Source organism: Lissotriton helveticus, chromosome 5_1 (genome assembly GCF_964261635.1).
Source record: "Lissotriton helveticus chromosome 5_1, aLisHel1.1, whole genome shotgun sequence".
In the NCBI taxonomy this organism is placed as follows: Eukaryota; Metazoa; Chordata; class Amphibia; order Caudata; family Salamandridae; genus Lissotriton; species Lissotriton helveticus.
Genome location: NC_136065.1, coordinates 605,605,583 through 605,629,092, shown reverse-complemented (window position 1 = coordinate 605,629,092; position 23,510 = coordinate 605,605,583).

The following is a 23,510-nucleotide window of genomic DNA, read 5'->3' as shown; positions in this document are numbered from 1 at the left end:
GTCCTGTTGAGTGTTCGGTGCATTTTGTGTTTTAGTGTGATAGTATTGTTTTTAACACTTGAAACGCTGGGATAATATTCTTTTTCGTCTGGTTTTCCTTTTTGTGAGACACTTTGACTGTTGAATTTCGTTTTTACCTAGAATTGTTTTTCTTCTCTTTTTTGTCCATCTGGATCACTCCGGTTTGCAGCGTCTTTTCCTTCTGCCACCCAAGCTTCCCGCCCTTCCGCCTACTTGATGGAGGCAGCAGCGCTGCCGCATCACAGGCAAGCCTGTCTGCGCCCATCCGTGCCTTGAACGCACCCAGAGCTAGGAACCCTGGCCAACTGCTTTCACCCAGGTACTCAGCTGCAGAACTTTGTACCCTGGACCCCACACGCAACAAGTGCTGCCTCACATCACCACGCTGCACAGCGGGACCCTGCACATACATCGACTGCTGTTTCTGTGCCACCCCATCACCACTCACCAACGCATCAGTCAACATCACGCCAACCCCAGATGCCGACACTCCACAGGATCAACTAAACTGCCTCGTGACAAACGCCAGATCTTTCTGCAAACATGTCACCAAAATCTGGGACACGATCTCCACCACTGCCCCCCTATGTGGCCTTCATCACAGAGACCTGGCTCACCCCCACATCTGCCCCAGACATCATCACGGCAACTCCCAGTGGCTACAAGATGAAACACACAGACCACGCCACGGGGGTCATCAACATCGTATACAGGAAACAATTACATGAACCAACTCCAACGCCAACACCACGCCGACGATGAAGCACATACATTTCGAATTCCTGACCAACACGAAAACCACCATCCAAGGCACCCTTGCATACAGTCCATCAGGACCACAAACTAGCCTCAGTGATGCTATTGCTGGATTCTAGGTCCTAGGATTGTTTCCGGCGCAGGGAGGACCTGGCTTGTTAGTTCAAGCTGAACTGTTCCCATGAGGCACAGGGTCAAGACTGATTTGCATATGGCCAGGTCTAAACTGGGGGGGCATGGTGAGCAAAATAATGATGGATTTAACCCAGATCTCTTGACTGGGGTTAATGTTTTGATTTGTTTGCATTCCGTCCATCAATTTTGTGTCTTTTGCTTCCTCGCCCTAAGTGCGCTGGGTACGCCCAGGCATGGGTCCCGGGCTCATTGTGCCAATGGAATCAAGCTATTCTGGCTGATGAGGGGTGGAACCCCGAAACCGGTCCAAGGATTCTTGTTTCCGGTCCAGGGAGAACCTGGCTTTGCAGGTCGGGCTGGACTGTTCTCAAAAGGCACTGGGTTAGGAATGATTTGCATATGGCTAGGTCTAAACTGGGGTGGCATTGGTGAGCAAAAGAATGATGGATTTAACCCAGATCTTTTAACTGGGGGGTGAATGTTTTGATTTGTTCTACATTCCATCCATCAATTGTGTGTCTTTTGCTTCATTACCCCGCTCACCATCAAATTACAACACTGCGTCTTTCTGGGAGACCTAAACTTCCACCTGGTCGCCACCAACACCATGGAACTCCTGGAAAGACTACACAACATCAGCCTCAAGCTGATTGTCACAGACACTACACACAGAGCAGGACACACGCTAGACCCATCTTCAGTCCAGTACCACTCCATTCTACACTTAATCCCCACCAGTCCCCCATGCACCACCCCTAACGACACATTGCTCCCTAATGCAGCTCGATCAAAGTAACGCCAAATTCGATATAGTGCGCGCAACAAAATTCATTTTATTCATTTATATGTTTACTTACCTGCATTTTGCCGTATTACAATAGTTTACTACTCCCCACCCTGCCCCACGTCACCGCCCGGCAGCACTTCCACCACCGACCGCTACTGCCGTTAGCACTGTTCAGCCCAATATCACCACCGACCAGTAACATACAGTATAAAATTTCAATGCCTTGATCACCAGCGCTGCCAACTGAATCGCCCACACCAAACCTGCCAAATTGCACAGACCCACCAAACAAGCCAGCTGGTACACGCCGGAACTCTGCGCAGCAAATCTCAGCTGTAAACAACTGGAAAGAAGATGGCGAACCAGTAAGAACGACACCAACCGAGACGTCTACAAATCAGCCCCAAATGACTACTACCGCCTTTTCAAAGTCACAAAAAAGATGGCCCGGATATGTCCGATCAAAACCAGCCCCAACCAAACCAAGGAATTCTGCGTCTCCCTCCCTGGCCACTACCATAATAAGATAGCAACCATCTACAGAAACTTTGTTCCCCAGCCCTCTGACCTCTTCTGCAGTCCATCAACCACAACCACCAAACACCCAATAGAAACAACTAAGATCACCAACCACCACCCTGATGACGGCCATTCACTCAGGAGTACCCACCAACCCATGCCCTCACAGACTCCTCAAACTCAGAAGCAACAAGATCAGCCACCAGCTCACCACCATCCTCAATGTCTCCATAACTACAGCCACTTTTTCTGACACATGGTAGTACGTGGGGGTTAGACCTCTTCTCAAGAAACATTCGGCAGGCCCAAGAGAGCTCCAGAACTACAGTTCCATCTCCCTCCTCCCTTTCCCCTTTAAAGTCCTGGAGAAAGCCATCAACCCCCAACTACCAATCATCTGAAGAGAAACAAACTGCTGGATACATTGCAATCAGGTGTCAGAGCCAAGTACGGCACAGACACAGACCTGATCACAGCAACAGACATCCGAGCCCTACTCAACAGAGAATCAGCTGCCCTCATCCTCCAGTATCTATCCGCAGCTTTCAACACCATCTCCAACCACTCACTCATCGATAGTCTACAACAGATTGGAATCGCAGATGATGCGCTCAGATGAATGGCTTCCTTACTCATGGGACGCACAAAGAGAGTTCACCTCCCTCCCTTCACTTCACAATCTACAGAGTACTCAAAGGCTTATCCCTATCCTCTTCAACATCTACATGACTCATCTCACAAACACTGTAAAATCACACAACATCAACATCATTTCCTACGCTGACAACACTCAGCTCATCCTCTCACTCTCAACGAACACCACCTTGATGAAGAACAATTTCCAAAACTGCATCAAAAACATTGCAGCATGGATGAAAGGCAACTGCCTGAAACTCAACATGAACAAAGCAGAAGTTCTCATATTCGGCAGACACAACCATGTGGAACTATTCCTGGTGGCCAGCCACGCCAAAGTCCATGTCAGCAACATTAACATCATACTGGAAGGCAAGCTCTCCATGAAATGACAGGTCAACCCCATTGCCTCAGCCTGCTTCTACACCATCTGCATGCTCTGCTAAATCTTCAGATTGCTCCCTATCAGCACAAGGAAAATGGTGACGCAGGTCCTCATCGCCAGCAGGCCCAACAACGGCAACACACTCTATGCCGGCACCTCCACACAGCTTTTGCAAAGACTTCAGACAATCCATAATGCAGCAGCCAGACTGATCCTCAACCTGCCCAAGAGGACACAAATCACCCAGCCCCTGAAAGACCTCCACTGGCTCCCCATCCAGAAGAGATGCCAGTTCAAACTCATGACCCACACAAAGCCCTCCACAACCACAAACCAGACTACATGAACAACTGTCTGATCTTCCAACAACCCTCCAGAAACCTCTGCTCCACAACCTCACTCACTCAGATGCCACATACCCGCTGCAGTCGCTCTGCATGATGTTCCTTCTTCCACCTTGCTGCCAAACCTGGGACACCCTCCCCCTCCACCGATGCACTTCTCCCTCACTGAACTACTTCAGGAAGGGACTCAAGGCCTGGCTCTTTGGGTGAGACCTGCAACACAGCACCTGAATAGCCCACGGGGGGATTAGCTGCGCTATACAAATAATACTTGATTGATGATTAGTTCAGATAATGTTCCGGTAGTTAGTCTTCCAAAAGCTGAAAACAGGATAATACTTCACATTACCCCCATAAATTCTCCTACACCCTTAGTTCAGCCAATGTCCCTGTAGTTACTCTTCCTATAGTAGGAGACAGGATAATACCCAACAATCTATCTCACATAGATTTAATCAGGGAAGCTTATGAGGGCCTGTCATTTGTTCATGCAGGAGTCAATGCAACTGTAGCAATGCTACAGAAACCCTACTTATGGATTGGTTTATACAAATTGACTAAGGATATTTGTCAACAGTACAAGCCTTTCCCTGTCAAACTCTTGCCAGGCCCTCTCACAGTCTCTAGCATACTCTTCCAGGTGATTTATTTGAAAAATATCAGTCCAATCCATTCTGTCAATCGATATCAATATATATTTGTGGCAATAAATTCATGTTCTTGACTCCATATGGGAATGTCATCAACCTCAATTAAAAAAGAGGGTCCAAGGGCAGATTTAACGACCCAGACTAGGAATGGCCACAGAAAAATGCATGTGCTCCAGCAGTAGTAAAAGATTTGTAGGGCCTGATGAAGGTTGGGAGAGTACATTAATTCCATTCAGATATGTTTATCCCCAAGGCTTACAGGAATTCAATATCCGCTCTGGGGGTTTGTTTGCCAGTCAGCAACCCGTTAAGAGCAGATTCTAATGGTGTTGTTGAACAAGCTAACGGCATTATTAAAAAAGCATTAACTGCTAGGGTGCTAAGTTTAGGTCTTCGGTCGTACCATAACTTGTATGTGATCCAGAGAGCATTGAATAACTTGCCGAGACAAGTATTGGAAGGACGCACTCCAAACAAGGTTCTTATCAGAGTTCCTTTGTATGCGCCTGGCTAGGATTTTCCTGGGATGGTGGCGGATGAAGAAATGTTTGACTTAGAGAATTGTTTGAATGTTTACAGAATTTCCAAGAGGTCAGAGACTAGCAGTCTAATATAACCCACTATGACGCAGCCACCCGTGAAGAGGAGGTTATACCTGATGCTGGCGGGTGAGCTTCTAAAGCTGGGGGCCCAGTTTGGAAGGAAATCCATGACAAACAACCTTTGAACCATCCTACAGATGACTTGTGACTGTTCTTGGGGTAAAAAACAATACAACTGCCTCCTCTGTCTGGCTCACTGAGAAATAGACCACGTTGGAAAGCACTATGTGGCCAGTCTCATAGACTATTTTGCGCTTATCCATGGCTTCGTGACAGATACCCAATTCCACCGTGGTCCTATGTTTTGATCATCCTGGGAACTTTTTGTTCATCCTATGGCTAACTATGATGACCATCGTTCTACTGCTACTAAAGGGACATTTCCTCCCTGGAACAACAGTTGCATCTCCTACTACACCTGCAGCCTTCTTCCAACAAAGCTTGCAGAAACCTCTACACTGCTAACATTTATTATCCTGTGCCCAAAGGCATAGATTAGGAGTAGGTCCCATATCAGATTCTGGGGCCCACTGAGACTTCCAAATTACCATTTGTAGTTAAGGTTTCAATGAATGATAATGTGATCCCAAGTTCCTTTTCAAATGAATGGGATACAGCGACTTCTGCTTTGAATAATAAAAATCCTCATTTGAACTGAGCTAATTACCAAGAAATGTATTGTTATCATCGTTATGCGCATTATAGCATACATAGGACTAGCGATCCTAGAGATTTACAACTACACACAATAGAAACATTGAGAGGCACCACCTTCTGACAGTCACTCTGATTTCTGAAATTAAAGACAGATCACATCCCTCTGCATTCCATTTTTTACAGAAGCCACACAAAGTTCAGAGAAATGTAATTACCGCTAACAAACTAATTTATTCCATTGAGTTCATTCTGAATCTGGCTATCCCGGGATATGAATATTAGAAAAACAATATTGATAAAAGTAGTTGGGAACCAGATTTTGGCAAATCCAGAGCAAAGAAGCCTCGTTTCATGCATTATAATATTTCTTAACAAAATGGTCCAACAGACTATCTGTCTGAAATTTGGAACAATGAAGTACTTGAAGAAGCCCTCTGTCCCAAACGTTAACCTAACTTTGTTCACTAACTGGCAACATCAAATGAAAGAGATTGTCAAATAGAATGGTTCAAAATGGAACCTATAATTCCACTAAATATCATTTTAAGGGTTTGGCCTTAAGGCTTTATAATTCAAATCACACAAGATGATGAACCGAATGTTGCACAATGGCAAAACATTCACCCCCAGAAACAGATCTGGGTTTAATCCATCGTTATTTTGCTCATCAAGCCACCCCAGTTCAGACATGGCCATATGCAAATCAGTCTTGACCCTGTGCCTCATGGGAACAGTCCAGCCCGAACTGCCAAACCATGTCTTCCCTGGACCGGAATCAAGCATCCTAGGACCGGTTTTTGGCTATCAGCCGTCTTCAGCCAGGATAGCTTGACTCCAGTGGCTTAGTGAGCACGGGACCCACATCTGGGCATACCCTTCCCACATAGGGTGAGCAGCAAAACACACAAGATGATGGACGGAATGTTGCACAATGGCAAAACATTCACCCCCAGTCACAGATCTGGGTTTAATCCATCGTCATTTTGCTCACCAAGCCACCCCAGTTCAGACATGGCCATATGCAAATCAGTCTTGCCCTGTGCCTCTTGGGAACAGTCCAGCCCGAACTGCCAAGCCATGTCTTCCCTGGACTGGAATCATGCATCCTAGGACCGGTTTCTGGCTATCAACCATCTTCAGCCAGGATAGCTTGACTCCAGTGGCTTAGTGAGCACGGGACCCACATCTGGACATACCCTTCCCACATAGAGTGAACAGCAAAACACACAAGATGATGGACGGAATGTTGCACAATGGCAAAACATTCACCCCCAGTCACAGATCTGGGTTTAATCCATCGTTCTTTTGCTCACCAAGCCACCCCAGTTCAGACATGGCCATATGCAAATCAGTCTTGACCCTGTGCCTCATGGGAACAGTCCAGCCCGAACTGCCAAGCCATGTCTTCCCTGGACCGGAATCAAGCATCCTAGGACCGGTTTCTGGCCATCAGCCGTATTCAGCCAGGATAGCTTGACTCCAGTGGCTTAGTGAGCACGGGACCCACATCTGGACATACCCTTCCCACATAGAGTGAACAGCAAAACACACAAGATGATGGACGGAATGTTGCACAATGGCAAAACATTCACCCCCAGTCACAGATCTGGGTTTAATCCATCGTTCTTTTGCTCACCAAGCCACCCCAGTTCAGACATGGCCATATGCAAATCAGTCTTGACCTTGTGCCTCATGGGAACAGTCTAGCCCGAACTGCCAAGCCATGTCTTCCCTGGACCGGAATCATGCATCCTAGGACCGGTTTCTGGCTATCAGCCGTCTTCAGCCAGGTTAGCTTGACTCCAGTGGCTTAGTGAGCACGGGACCCAAGTCTGGGCATACCCTTCCCACATAGGTTGAACAGCAAAACACACAAGATGATGGACGGAATGTTACACAATGGCAAAACATTCACCCCCAGTGACAGATCTGGGTTTAATCCATCGTTATTTTGCTCACCAAGCCACCCCAGTTCAGACATGGCCATATGCAAATCAGTCTTGACCATGTACCTCATGGGAACAGTTCAGCCCGAACTGCCAAGCCATGTCTTCCCTGGACCGGAATCAAGCATCCTAGGACCGGTTTCTGGCTATCAGCCGTCTTCAGCCAGGTTAGCTTGACTCCAGTGGCTTAGTGAGCACGGGACCCAAGTCTGGGCATACCCTTCCCACATAGGTTAAACAGCAAAACACACAAGATGATGGACGGAATGTTACACAATGGCAAAACATTCACCCCCAGTCACAGATCTGGGTTTAATCCATCGTTATTTTGCTCACCAAGCCACCTCAGTTCAGACATGGCCATATGCAAATCAGTCTTGACCATGTGCCTCATGGGAACAGTCCAGCCCGAACTGCCAAGCCATGTCTTCCCTGGACCGGAATCAAGCATCCTAGGACCGGTTTCTGGCTATCAGCCGTCTTCAGCCAGGATAGCTTGACTCCAGCGGCTTAGTGAGCACGGGACCCACGTCTGTGAATACCCTTCTCACATAGGGTGAACAGCAAAACACACAAGATGATGGATGGAATGTTGCACAATGGCAAAACATTCACCCCCAGTCACAGATCTGGGTTTAATCCATCGTTATTTTGCTCACTAAACTAGTGCAGTGGTGTTTGTGTAGTGTAGGGGGTCGTGCTTGGGGTAGTGTTTTAGGGTTTAGGGTAGTGCAGTGGTGTTTGGGTAGTGTAGGGGGTAGTGCTCACCGGGGAACATCGTTTACAACGCGGTGTTTACACCGTGTTGCCTTTACAACGATGCCATTACAACGCAAGTCCTTACTACGACTTGCGCTGGATGCCGCTGTTGTATAGGGAATATTGTAATTTTATATTCCAACACCCTTCCTACTATTACGTGGACTGGTGTTGGAATATAAAATCATAATATTCCACAATCCACGCAAGTCGTTGTAACGACTTGCGTTGTAATGGCAGCGTTGTCATGTACCGCGATCTCAAAGATTGCGTTGTACTGACATACATCCTGCTCACCAGGGAGTTAACTGGAAGTCTACTGCTGGTACTGAAAGTGATTGTTCAGTCTGCATGTCAGAATTTTCAAATTAAATAGAAGTGGATTTGAGATCTCTTAAAACATGCCCTAATTTTTCTTTCTACAACACGAACCATATTTTCTATGTTGTTCCTTTTTCAATTAAATGTTTTGAGTGTTACCAGTTTATTCCAATCAAGATGGCTTCAGGTGTGCCATAAGTAAGACTGTTAGCTATCTAGTTGTTCTTTAGAACACTCTGGGAAGCTGCAGTAGAACACAAAGGAATCAACTGCCAGGCTGCTCCTGTTGAAATATAACAGGAAGATATTTGCGATCTCACTTTAAAACATGTCCTAATTTTTCTTTCTACAGCACTAACCATAATTTCTATGACAAAATGAACCCCCTCATTTTGTTCCTTTTTAAATTAAATGTTTTAAGAGTTACCACTTTATTCCAATCAAGATGGCTTTAGGTGTGCCATACGTTTGTCATACGTAGGACTGTTAGCGCTCTAGTTGTTCTTTAGAACAGGAAGCTGCAGTAGAACACAAAGGAATCAACTGACAGTCTCTGCCCTTGTTGGATGTACATGTTTTACTGAGAATGTCAGACTTCATTCTCACATGACTGAGAAAGATAATGTGAATTTACAGAAAAATGCTCTCAGTTTAGCTTATAGATCACCTTGCAAACCTCTGTGGGAAAAGCATGAGAAAATAGTTCTCTCTCAAACATGATTCATGATATCCCAGCAGAAGGCTTTTTCACATGGTACAATCACCTTAGAACACGGCACAATTCCTAAAATAAGTATGGTACCATCAACAAATGATTTATAATGTAACTAAAGTCTTAAAACCTTCCATTAACTGCAATGCTTTTTTAATGAGGTGCTATCATGTATATTGGTCCCAAGATGGCTGCCAACACTTCTTGGATGAAGTGCTGACAGCCAATCAGATCTCACGATGAGATGTGTCGTTAGGCTCCGCACACACATATATATGTATTTTTTTCCTTTAATATCTAAAAACTACTGAACAGATTTACACCATTTAACCAAAAGGCATGAGTGTGAACCAAGGACTACCTCTTTGCCAAATTTGGTGTAATTCCGTTCAGCAGTTCGGGCTGTAGCTGCGATTAAAGGTTCCTATGGTAAATTGCATGGGGAAAACACGTTTTGGGACCCCCTTTTTTCTCGGCCCCCGCTTGACGAATCACCGTGAAACTTTAAGGATAGGAGCGGAACGGAGCTGGCCATAAGTTTTTAAAATTTTGCGAAGATTAGTCAATCTGCCCCAAAGTTAATGGGAATAGAATGTTGCGGATTTCCTATGGAAAATAGGTCCTAATTATAACTACCTACTGGCAACCGCCAGTAGGTTGGTTATTTATATATATATATGCTCCACAGAATTTGTCGTTTTTTCCGAAACAAAATTCACTCGAGCCCCGATGTGGTTCTTGAAGCGTGGTTATTTTATTTCATAACATGCAGCAAGTCAACGCCTGACGCGTTTCGGTGCAGAAACAACTTGATCACGGGTCAGAGATACGTTTGTGGAATACCAATACATATAGTGCAGTTCATATACATAGAAATAGGACTACTCCGTCTCTACGGTCAGGTGGTTTTAGCAGACATCTTAGAATGGTGTTTTAACCAACATGATGACGCATTGTTGTGTCAATAAAGTTTCTTCCTAAAGTATTTGTACAAACAACATTGTATGCATGATTAACATAAGACAATCATAACAAAGCCTACAACGCAGTTCTAGAGCCATATTCTCTTCGTAAATCAGTGGTGTGAATTTAGCCATCATATGATTAACATATTGAATTATAAATTCTTGCAGAAAAAAACTGCATATAGAGACAACGCTTCTCTTAAACCTTCCAATGATTATATCAATATACTATGGATTTTGCACAAAAATACTGCAAAACGTAATAACGCCCTAGTGGGCTCTAGACAATGGAGTTCATTAATGATAACATACCACACAGGATACTGCATAAATGTACTGCCCTAGTGGGCTCCAGACAATAAAGTTCATTGATGATAACACACCACAAAGAATATTGCGTAAATATACTGCCCAAGTGGGCAAAATATACAGAGAACCAAACTTCTCCTCAGAATATATTTGTGGCCCAATGCAACAATCATCACTTTTATTCTAAACAGCATCATGTTCATTCTTCACAAGATTAAAGAATGCCATCAATGTGTTTTAAAAACATATATACAAACAAAAACCGGCTTCGATTACATGTAAATATATTCAATTGGACCAACAAATTAGATCATTTTAGAGGGTAGTCTGACCATAGGTTGTGGTCCAATTGAATATATTTACATGTGATCGAAGCCGGTTTTTGTTTTGATGGCACTCTTTAATCTTTTTAGGAGACATAAAACTGTTGGCAAGTCAGGTTGAAGAGAAACAACGGTTAATTCATTGTATGAAGAATGAACATGATGCTGTTTAGAATAATAGTGACGAATGTTGCAGGTGAATTGACGTTTGTGATCGATTACCATGCGTAGATTGAGTTTAGTACGCCAGGTACGTATGTGTATATTGTGAATGGCAGCTTTTGTTATTAAGAGTGTCTTTGCTAACCATAAAGTATTGGGTTACTGTGCTGTTGCAAGAGTATGACCTGCACATGTTTGGGCAAGTTGGTAGGTTCCTGAAATATGGGCCCTTTGGTTCTTAGGTACACCGTTAATTTGGTCATGTATGGTGAATGTTTTGTTCCACCCTTCCCATGAGGAATGGGTGAAGGGAAGGGAGTAAGCCAAATGAATGTGTTCTTTCCACTCTTCCTACTGGGTAAGAGTTAGGGGCAGGATTAAGCCAACTCTTGAGTGGTTGAAGGTTTGATGTGTTATTAGAATTTGATTCCACCCTTACAACAGGTTTGGGTGAAGGGCAGGGTAGATGCCAAATGAGTAGTGTTTGGAGTGTGTAGTTTTTTTCCCACCCTTCCTACGGTGTAAGGGAAGGGGGCAGAGTGAAGCAATATTAGGTGTGATTGCAGTGTTGTACATCCTTACTACAGGTTTGGGTGATGGGTAGTGTAGATGTCAAATGGTTGGTGGAATGTTGGTGCATGATGATGCTGTGGAATTTCAGATAAGTGAGGGTGGCAATTAGTGTATGGGCAGAGCAGTAGGAAGGCTGCTCCTGGTGGGGCTCACTGTACTTTTACTCGAGCTTACCATCATATTAAATACTACCTAAACTACCCTGGAGTTGGATCTTCGTTTCATTACAAAAAAATACATCTGGAACATTGGGTTATCCCTTAAGGGCATATCGGAATGCACAAGTGGTAGGGAATATTTGGATGCGATCTCCCAGCATATTGTTACGTTGGTACCTTTCCCTCTTGCAAATGTCCCCTGCATGTTCCCGTCCCTGCCGCGCATCCCCGCATTTGCATACATTACGTCAGATGGCGTTTGTACTTTGCCATCTGACAGTTAGTTGACAGTTGATGAAGGCAGTTGCAGCTGTCCATGATTTTGAGCTGGTGACCGGAGCGCTCTACCCGGTGTGTCGTATTTACAGGAAATAAAGTGACACCTTCAAAAATACTGTGTGTTTACTTTACAAATTTGGCGACGAGGATGGCACACCGGAGAACCCATAACTGAGGAACATTTTGGATTATGAGACAAGGTGTAGGACGGCATCATGAAGTGTGTATTTTCATACACGAAGTATTATTCAGTTAAGGAAAAGGAGCAGCCTCCGTGAATCCCGGCAAGTTTGATATATGAGTGAGTTGATAAAATGAGCCTTGGACTTTGAGCGGATTAAATGTGACCGGTGAATACTGATTGAACTTTGGGCGTTCTCGTGAAAATGAAATAGTACAGAAAAGTAAGACCCGAAGTAGATGAACACTGGAATCTGCGCAAGTTCATGAGGTGAGCCTTGGAAGCTGGGAGGAGGAGTTTTGAGCGGTGCAGGGAACAAGTTATATCTCTGAAAGCGCGTTTGAAGTTGATCTAAAGCAGCGCGTTAAGCGTGTGAAGTGTTTCTCCTCAGAACTACAGTGTTCGTCCAAGAAGAAATTTGATTAAATACTGGCGTCATGGGGCCATTTTGAGTATGAAAGTCACCGCGTAGTTAAACTAATCTAACGCGTGGCTTATGAGGTGAATCTGCAAAGCCGGGTGGTGGAGTAGTGAGCGGCGCAGGGAACAAGTTATATCTCTGAACCCGCATTTGAAATTGATCTGAAACTGCGCATTAAGCGCGTGAAGCGTGTTTCTCCTCATAAATACAACTTTAATTCTACAAGGAACTTGATTATATACTGGCGTCAAGAGGTCATTTTGAGTCTGATAGTCACTGTGTAGTGAAACTATTTAAACGCGTGTGTTTCAAATTGAAATTAATAAGAAGACCCGTAGTTAATGCACACGGGATTCTGCGCAAGGTTTTCGAGGTGAGCTGTGGATGCCGGAAGGAGGAGTTGTGAGTGGAGCAGGGAAGAAGATTATTTCTCTGGAACCGCGTTTGAAATTGATCTGAAGAAGCGCATTTAGCGTGTAATGCGCGATCTCCTCAGAACTTCAACGTTCATTCAGGAGCAAACGTCATTACGTGCTGGCGTCCAATGGCCATTTTGTGTTTGAAAGACACCATGTTGTGAAGAAATCTAAAGCATGGTTAATATTGAAAGAAAAATATAACCTTAAGGCGTCAATATTGTTATTAAGGAAAAAAAAGTCTTATCAGAACTGGAATTACAAGTTTATAATCCAAACTGCACTTCAATGCGTGTTGCATCTTCGCGCTGAGTGAAATTGTGTGAGAAGAAACAACGAAACTACACGCAACACCTATAGCGTGTCACACTGATAAAAATTTTTTAACAGATTCCACAGGAAGAGTACAAAGACTGTATCCTTTGAAGTAAACGACAAGGAAATAGTGAATTTTATTTTGAACATTATAACAGAAGGAATTAATTGTACTGTAAAGAAAAAAATATATAAGTTGGAATTTATTGCAATATTAACATGGATAAAAACATAATGTATAAATTACCACCACCTGAGCCATTTTTTTTTTTTTTAATATTTTTATTGTTGTAGTGCAATATACACGAAGAAACTTATCGACAGTCATCATTGTGGCTTCAACATTCAGCCATACGGAACCTTGAATGCACTTTACATTTTCTATTTTAAGAACTGAAAAAACTCAGAAAAAAGGGTCACAGATTAGTTATCCGGCATCAATACTGACTTTCAACATCACCATGTATAATAGCTAAGCAGTCATTCAAGCTATACGTCAGATGATCATTATAAAAGGTAACTCCAACAGGCATGCACAAAGTGTCAAATCCCAACCACTACCCGCGCCCAACCTCTCCTCCCGGCTCTAGCTTCCCTCCTCATCATCCCCCGAGCTATCCATGTCTTCTTCCTCTGGTAGAGGCTCGCAAACATCCCCTCTATAGGCATTCCAGGGCAGCCATAATTTATTCCACTTGCGTGGGTTAGATCTTCGTTTATACACCGCCCTTTCTGTTACCATGATCATGTCCATATTCTTACACCATTGGGCCAGGGTGGGTGTTTCCGCCGCCCCCCATTTTTGCGCTATATCGCGTTTCGCCAACATCATTCCAATACCCACCCACTGCCTCCCATAAGTCGACAAATCAGTAGGGCCCCACACATTAAGTAAGCAGAGTCTGGGCTCAGGGGCAAGAGTCGCTTGTAGGGTTTGAGCCATAGTGCGTGTGATTCTCCTCCAGTATGTCATGACATGAGGGCATTCCCAAAGTGTGTGGAACAGTGTCCCTAGCACTCCGCAGTTGCGCAGGCAGTACGGATTTTCAGCCCTGTGTATTTTGTGAAGCAAAGTGCGTGTGTAATAGACGCGATGCAATATTTTAAATTGCACTAGTCTAAATCTTGCTGACATTCCGGCCTCCCTGGGGGACGCTAGCGCGGAATTCCAGCAAGTCTCATCCAGATCCCCCACGTCCTCCTCCCATGACTCTTTTAATTTCTGCAACGGGTCCGGCAGGTTGTTCAGTAGTTTACGATAGGTGAGCGACGTGGCCTTGCTTTCCATGTAGTCAGTCAACAGTCGGTCCTCTAAGGGAGCCGACTCTGGGACCGTGACACCGGGTTCTAGTGCTGCCAACAATGCGTGCCGTATCTGTATGTAACGGTAAGTTTCTGTTGCTCCCATGTCATACTGTTCCCTGAGCGTCGCGAATGGTACCACTTCCCCCCCCACCCACAGGTCTCCAACCGTCGAGATCCCGATGGTGTCCCATTGGTCAAACCCTTTGCTGTGTCGTAGACTACCCAGGGCTTTGGAATCCCACAACGGCGTCATGCGCGTGAGCACTCCATCCCATTTCAGTCGTGCTTGGGCTTTATGCCACAATGTCACCGTGTGCCTAGTGGGTCCCACCAGTTTCTTAAGCATCCTTTTATCATAGAGAGGGGCCAGCAGGGTGGCAGCTCCAAGTTGTTCCCTATCTGCTAAAAGTGCCGGGTCATCCTGCGGGCTATGTAACCACCTGTTAACCACCTTAAGGTGAGCCGCCCAGTAGTAGAGTTCCAAGCTTGGGAGTGCTATTCCCCCACTATACCAATCCCTAATCAACTTCGACTGCGCCACTCTCGCTGGCTTGGACCCCCACAGTAGGCACGATATTTGATTAGAGACCTGCCGGAAGAACTGCACCGGGACCACCGCTGGTGTGTTCTCTAGGACATATAGGAAACGGGGCAGCGCCATCATCTTGAACAGCGCTGCTCTCCCTAAAAGCGTCAAGGGGAGGGTGCTCCAATGGCGCACATCTGTTTTCAATCGTTCAAGCAATGGTCGAAGGTTCAGGTGTCGGAATGTACCATGATCCCGCGTAACATTGATCCCCAGATAGCGGAAGGTTACCTCCGCCAGTAACAGTGGACAGCTGTCACCCAGGTCTGGCGCTGCGCCATTGAGCATGTAAAGTATCGACTTCGTCCAGTTGATAGTATAGCCCGAAGCCTTCCCATGTCGTTCGCACAGCGCCAGTAGTGCTGGTATACTTATCTGTAGGTCCATCACATAGACCAGCATGTCATCTGCATATAATGACACCCTGTCCTCCCAACCATCCCCCCACTGCACGCCTCTCAGCAGTCGGGTAGTCCGAATGACCGTGGCCAATGGTTCCAGGACCAAGGCAAAAAGTAGCGGTGAGAGCGGGCAGCCCTGCCTCGTACCCCTTTTCAGCAATATTTCTCTGGAGAGACGGCCATTAGCCAACACTCGCGCGACTGGGTCTTGGTATAATAATTTGATCCATGCTATAAACTTCGGGCCAAATCCCAAGTGTCCCAAGACCGCAAACAGATAACTCCACTCTACCATATCAAACGCCATCTTGGCGTCGAGCGAAAGGATCGCCGCCGGTTCTGTCAACATCGGCGCGCGCGCCATTGCCCCATGCAGACGCCTCAAGTTCATTGCCGTGCTCCTATGTGGCATGAATCCTGATTGGTCAGGATGGATCAAATGCTCTAGATGCGGCAGCAGCCGGTTGGCCAATACTTTAGCCAAGATCTTAGTCTCTGCGTTCAAGAGAGAAATCGGACGGTATGAACCGCAATTCTCAGGCGGCTTGCCGGGTTTGGGAATTGTCACTATGGTCGCCGTTCGCTGGTCGGGCGGTAGTCGACCTCGCTCCAAACTGTCCTGAAACATACCGAGGAGGGGCGGAGAGAGCGTGTCTGACATCATCTTGTACCATTCTATTGGTATCCCATTGGGACCTACAGCTTTCCCCGAATGCAGGTCTGTTATAGCCGCCTGGATCTCCCCAGAGGACAAGTCCATCTCCAGTTCATCCACGTCGGCCTGTGACAGAGTGCGGGTAGGTATCCCCGCTAGAGATGTCACCGCCATCTCCGGGGTAACCTCCACGGCAGGCGTGTAGACCGCTTGGAAATGGTCAGCCATCATTTCCACAATTACAGAAGGGTGCGTTTGCACTAGACCCTCGCCATCTTTCAGACGAAGTATGTTCTTTTGTCCGTCTCTCTTCCTTTCCAGCCATGCAAGGAGTCTGCCGGCCTTGTCGCCCACTTCGTACACTCTCTGGTTCGTGGCCGCTAAGTTATCTAACACCCTACTACGTAGGTACTCCGTGTGACGCCGTTGACATACGTGCAGCGCATGTCGCGTGTCAGTGGTCGGATTAGTTGCATGGTCGGTGTTCGCTCTGTCTAGGTCGTTCTCAAGGGCTACAAGTTCCTGCCTTCGTGTTTGGTTATGACAAGCAATAACGGAGATGGCCTGTCCCCTAAGGACCGTTTTATAGGCTTCCCAGAGGGTGGTGGGAGAGTCCACTGATCCCTCGTTCTCGGCAAAGTACGCTGTAGTACCCTCCCTCAGCTTCTTGGTTATCAGGGGCACTCTAAGGTACCCGGGGTAGATCGGGAATATGCGTGCTCGGGTCCGTTCTGGGTTGGAGACAATGAGTGTCAATGGGGAGTGGTCTGAAACCCCCCTGGGCCCAATGTGCACATCAGTGATAGTGAGGAGGCTGTGTCCCAGTGTTAGGAGATAGTCAATCCGTGACAGGCTGTCATGGACCGCCGAATGAAATGTATATTGTTGATCCTCCGGATGAAAGTGCCTCCAGAGGTCCACCAGACCTTGTGCTTCCAGGAAGCCATGCAGGCGAGAGGGCCCATGGTCCCGTGCACGCACCGGAAACCTATCTCGTGTGTTATGTGCCACAGCATTAAAATCCCCCCCCAAGATCAAATCACCCTCAGGCAGTTCTAACAGGAAGTTCCCCAGATCGGGAAGGGCAATTGCGTGCAGTGCCGGCGGAATATAGACAGAGACTGCATTTAATGGCCTCCCCTCCCACTGACCATGCACAGCCGCAAACCGGCCCTGTGAGTCCGTTTTTGTGGATTGAACAATGAAACCCGAGGAGCGGTGCATGAGGATACCCACACCCCTGGAACCCCTAGTGAACTCTGCATGGGCAACCATACTGTATCCCTTCCTGTCCAGGGCACGCGCGGCCGTGCCCGTTAGATGTGTCTCCTGTAGTAGGACCAAGGCTGGATTAAAGCGCCGTATACTTTGCAGTACCAACCCCCTTTTGACTTTGTCCCCTAAACCCTGAACATTCCATGACATGACACCCAATTGTGGCCCCCGTCTCAGGTCCGCATCCCCCCTCCCTGTATCAACCTGAGACCGTACCGCCATAGAGTACTATTCTGCTTGCACAATCGCCATGCTCTGAGGGAGCCCGATCGTATTGCTTAAAACCTGCAAAGCGATACACATATACCACGTCCTTCAAATCTATATCTGTGTGACCAACCTGAAAACAAGAAACCTCCCCCCCCCAACCTGCCCCCCTGCTCAACGGACTCAAAACTGCCCGCCCCCCCAACTCAGCAGAGTGCTTGAACCCTTCCCCAAACATAGTACTTGCACGCTGGGGTAAGGACCCTCCGTAGTCAGCGACCCCCTATCTTCCAGTTCCGGAGGCCCCTCGTCCAGTGTCCAGGGCGGCACGCCCGGCCAGCAAGCAGTTGAACAGAAAAAGAAGTTCGTGTGGCAAAATCATTCTTCCGTGTCGCCTGTTTCCGGGATATCTCGCAGAGGTGAATGGCGTTCAGGGTCCCCCTCAGACGCCTGGGAATGCAGATGGGAATCGTCGGTGGCGTGCATGGTTGTCCTGTTGGATCGGCGCGGGCGGTTCGCAGGCCTCCAGCCCTCCAGCCACTCCTGCGCAGCGTCGGGTGTTTCAAAGAACCAAGTCTTATTGTTCGCCACTACCCTGAGTTTAGCCGGAAAAAGCATGGAGTAAGGAATTTCCCTGGCTCTGAGTTCCTTCTTGACTTCAAAAAAGGTTCTACGTCGTCGTGCGACCTCCGCAGTATAGTCCGGGAAGAATGCAACTGTGGTATTATGGATTCGGACCGGCGGGGAGTTCCTGGCCGCCTGCAGGATCGCATCTCTATCCCTGAAGTTGAAGAGGCGAGCTATGATCGGTCTTGGGGTAGCTCCCTGTTTGGGCCGGCCTCCGGGCACCCGGTGCGCTCTTTCTATGGTGAAGAAGGTAGAGAGTCCTTTCGGTCGCAAGTGTTGTTGGATGAGTTCCTCCACATACAGGTCCATAGCTCTCGTCCCCTCCGACTCCGGAACCCCGATGATGCGAATGTTGTTCCTTCTTGAGCGCCCTTCTTGATCATCCAGCTTGTCGCGCAGGGCCCTGTTCTCCCTCGTGACCCTCTCCATGCTCGTTTGTAGTTCCGCGACATCCTCCACCAATGATTTGGTCACCACCTCCATTGATTGCACCTTCTCAGACATCTTATGGAAGTCCGCCCGAATAAGTGTGATTTCGGACGATATAGAACCCACCGTCATTTGAACCTGGGCCAGGGCCTTCATAACATCATCGATGGTCGCCTTCTTGGTGCCCACCGCCTCCATCGCCTTGCCCGGTGGCGTCTTGGGCTCCTGTGAGGAGGAGGAGGCCCGATCGTAGGCATATTTTTCCAGCCTGGCTTGCGCCGCTCCGCCCTTGGTGCCCTTACCAGCCATTCGGAGTGTGTCCGTGACTCAGTGACAACGTGTGTGCAGACCTTCCTCCCCTGTTGAGTGGCACCCAGCGATATGCCGCTCCCGCGGAAGCCCCTGGGGACGTGTCGTGTCCGCGCTGCTATACTGTGCCAGGCTGGCCTGCAGTGCTGTCAGCAGTCCCTGTGGTCGCCAATTGGTGGTACGGTGGGGAAGCCGCGGGCAGCCACGTGCGCACGGTCCGGGGCCCTCTGGTCCACCCCAATCTCGGGCCCCCGGGATCAGCAGGCAAAGCCGGTAACGACCTCTCAGAATCTGGCAGGCGCCACCAGGGGCACGAGCTATGTGTGTGGTCGAATCTCCACCGAGTTGTCCCAGCCCGGCCACCAATTCGATTTACTTTGCGCCGTGTGTCTCTCTCCACCACCGCGTCTCCCTGCTCCCAACTGGACACGGGGCCTTGGTATGCCCCCAGGGGGCAGCACGCGGTGATCGCGGCGCGTCAGGCACCGGTAACTATGGCGCTCCCCTCCCCCACAGGGACGACCGACCCGCTTTCAAGCGTACAGCGGTCCGCTCTGCCCAAAGAGTCAATCAGTCTTCGCCCCAGCGGGCCGGGCACCCAGTGTTGCGTCCGCCGCCCACTCGCTTTCACGGGCGCGGGCGCCGGAATCACACAGGCAGGGGAGCAGCCCTCGGCACAGGATCATCCAGCGCCGGGACCCTCAGCTGTACGGTCGCTACCTCCGAGGTGACCACTCCGGTGCTGCAGCCGCCTCCCAGTCGCCTTCAGGTCTGCGTCCCGGCTCCAAGCGGGCACTTCCGGCTGCGTCTCCCCTCTCGCGGCGGACTTCCGGTCCGCCCCACACCGCAGGCGACTCCCCGGCTTCCACGGGCACCAGCGGCCCCACCTGGTCGCGCTCTGAACCGACTGCCACACCGTCGGATTTGGAAGCAGCTGGCCTCCGCTTGCACCGCCCGGTCCTGGGTGTCGGCACCTTCCCGGAATTGTTAATTGTCCGGCGGATAAATGATCGGATAGTGAAGGAGGCCGCCTCAGCTACGGAGCTCTCCTTTTACACCGCCGCCATCGTTGGCTGCTGGCCACGCCCCCACCTGAGCCATTTTTGAAAGGGGATGGTACAACAACAGCAAAATGGGAAGAGTGGAAGGAATATTTTTGCAATTATTTATCCATATTAGACAAGGAGGAAGAACCATTACTGCCAGAGGAAAAGGTGAAAATATTGTTACACAGTTTAGGTACAGGTGGGAAAAAAGTGTACTATAACATTGAAAAGAAAGTCCATGAGGAAGCAGAAAGGAATGTGTTTGAGGATGTTATGGAAAACTTAGATGATCATTATAAGCGAGTGATGTCTGTTAATGTACAAAGATACGATATGTTCAGGGAAGATACAGATAAGAAAGAGGAGGTGAACATAAGTAAAATAAACCCAGAGTGTACCATCAACATAGGTGGAGTAGAAATAGACATAATCGCTGATTCAGGGTCACATTATACTATGGTTAGCACAAGTATATGGAAAAGTAAATTAGCTGAAGCACTTGGAAATGAATTAAAAGAGGCCAAAATATCCCTGAAAACATACACAGGCGAGAACATTAACTTAATAGGATGCAAAGAGTTGGAATTGAGTTACAAGAAGAGAAGTACGATATACATCTCAGAAAATGGACCCTCCGTACTGGGGTGGAAGGAGCAAAAAAAATTAAGAATGACACTAAATCAAAACAGCAATGAACATATGAGTGGGCTGGCGCAAAACAACAAACTCAAACAAATAACCAGGTTTGAGTTGTTAAATGCACGAACACCACCATCTGAGGTCGAAGCAACAAGGAAAGGAGCTGCTATGAGAAAGAAATGGGAAAAAGAAGCAGCTATGGACAAATTCAAAATAAAACAAGATACATACAATTGAAAGGACAAAAAAAATATATAAGCAAGGAATCAGAGAAAAAAAAACAGTGAAGAAGAAATAGTGAAAAAAAGTGAATTGGAAAGAAAAGGAAAATGTATGGTAACACAAACTAAAGGAATAGAGGAGGAAATTTGTAATTCTAATTGTCTCAATTTTAGGAATGAGTGCCATGGAACTACATTGGCTGAGCCCAAGACTAAGGCAAGAGTGGAATATGCTGAGGACATTGACCAGGAAGGGGAAGATGGTCTGAGTCTTGTTGAGTCAAAGTGCGACAACAAAGGAGAGTATTATCACTGGTTATATAGTGAAGAGTTGGAGAATGAGAGTAAGGAAGCACTGGAACTCTTACAATGTCCACAAAACAAAGTTGTGTTAGAGAAGAACAGTGTGCTTATAGAATACAGGAGAGAATACGAGTTCTGCGGCACAGAAGACTCACCGGCATCCTCCTGCGGAATTCACTTGATGAAACTGGAGGATGGACAGGTCTTTGATGAGGCTCGTACTAAAGGAGTGGGACTTATTGAAAAGAAATCTACCAGTGGCTCTGGTACGGAGTACGACAAGAGAACCGAAGTTGGAGGATGGACAAGACCAAACACCGATGATGACAATGAGGGAGAAACCTGTTGTATTGGTAGGCGTAGACGCAGTGTGGTCTGGTCCAGGAAATTACCCAAGAAAAAGGAACTTAAAGTTATTGTCACTCACCAAGATGGAGAAGATGGTACGAGTAAGAGAAGATTGGAGCACGATAGTAACATGGATTGTTGGGTCTGGTTAGACTATGAGGAGTCAGAGGAGGAGAGTAAAGAGGCACACAAACAGGTACAATGCTCACACCATGATGTAAACTCAGGAGCTGACTGGATGCATATTGGTGTTGCGGGTGAGCACGAGTTCGGGGGATCTGAAGACTCTGCAGCATCCTCCTGTGAAGTTCATTCATCCACGTTGGAGGAAGGTCAGGACATTGTGTTGGCCTTTATGGAACAAATGAACCTCGTTGACAGTAACACCACCAGTGAATTTAGAACCGAAGATAACTAGAAGTCCATAGTGGACTAACCACAGATGATGACAATAGGGTAAGTAACCCTTACCCGTGTCTACATGGTCCCCTTGTGGACAGACTTATGTATTACAAGGAGCATGTTTGACTACAGTTACATGTTTTTAGGTCTCGCCTGTCGATGCGCATGCGCATCGAGCTTGCGAGACTATGGGGGCTTATCCACTCTTTATCCAACTTGCAAGGAATCGTGGCGATTCCTTGCAGTGCACGAGAAATTGAAGCTCAATGCGCATGCGCAATGAGCTTCAAAGCGCGTGCACAAGCCCCCAGCCGCCTGCATTGCCTGCTCTCTCTGTCACAGCCTCCCCCAGCTCCGCCTCCTCACTTTTTGATTGCACGGCCGTCAGGCCGTGCCTCCCCTACTCTACTCCCCCCTCCTTCTCCACTCCCCCTCACGAGTGTCACGACGCACCTCCGGATCCGCCCCCTCCCCATTTTCTCTGCCTGCCAACGCAGTAATCTGAAAATGCTGTACTCCACTCCTTACCCTGTGATAAAAATACCTGTCGCCAGACCTGTTATTCCGGCTAATATACCTTAACTGTATTAGCCTAAAAATCTACAAGAATACCATAATTATATCCCAAATTTAATTTGCGGTGATAATTGAAATTACGATATAACCGGATGACTCTAATTACTGGCTAGGTAATTTAATTCTAAATCGAACTCGAACGCCGTACTAAAGCGCCCTGGTAACCACGACAACGGGCGTAGGCTTTCTTCCATTGCCCTCGCGGTCACGTGGTGCGTAAGTACCTGTATTGCAATCCCTGCCTAACTTGGACGCCACTCTTTCAAATGTTATGGGAGTTGCAGGATGTCGGGAACGAAGCAGCCTGACCCGCTCCTTTAGGTAAGCGATGCCTGTTTGTCAGTCCAGTTGAGCCCACGAGTATGAGCCTCACCCGACGCGGTCTGATAAGTTCCTCCCTTTCTTTACAGCGACCGAGTCAGGAGGACTAGTACCCGTGCAATGATCGGTGCGCTAAATTTACAGCTATTGGCTTTAACTCCGTTTCCTGCAAATTGTTAACATCTAAGTGGTCAGATTTATAATTAAATATATCCTACTCCTCTTTAGATTGCCTACCCATGAGGAGCCCCGGTCATAGGATTAATGTCGCGTCGCATTTCTCCTCCCCCCTCCCCCCAGCCGCCTGCCTTGCCTACTCTCCCGCCCCCTCACTTCTTGATTGCACGGCCGCTAGGCCGTGCCTCCCCTACTCTCCTCCTCCTACTCTCCTCCCCCCTCCCCTTATCTGGCCTTCCCTCCGTCTGTTCCCTCTCCCCGCTCCGCCCCCTCCCCTGCCCGCAGTCTGTTCGAGACAAGACGAGAATTGAATTCCCTCTCAATAGGTAGGATATTTTACATTATACACCA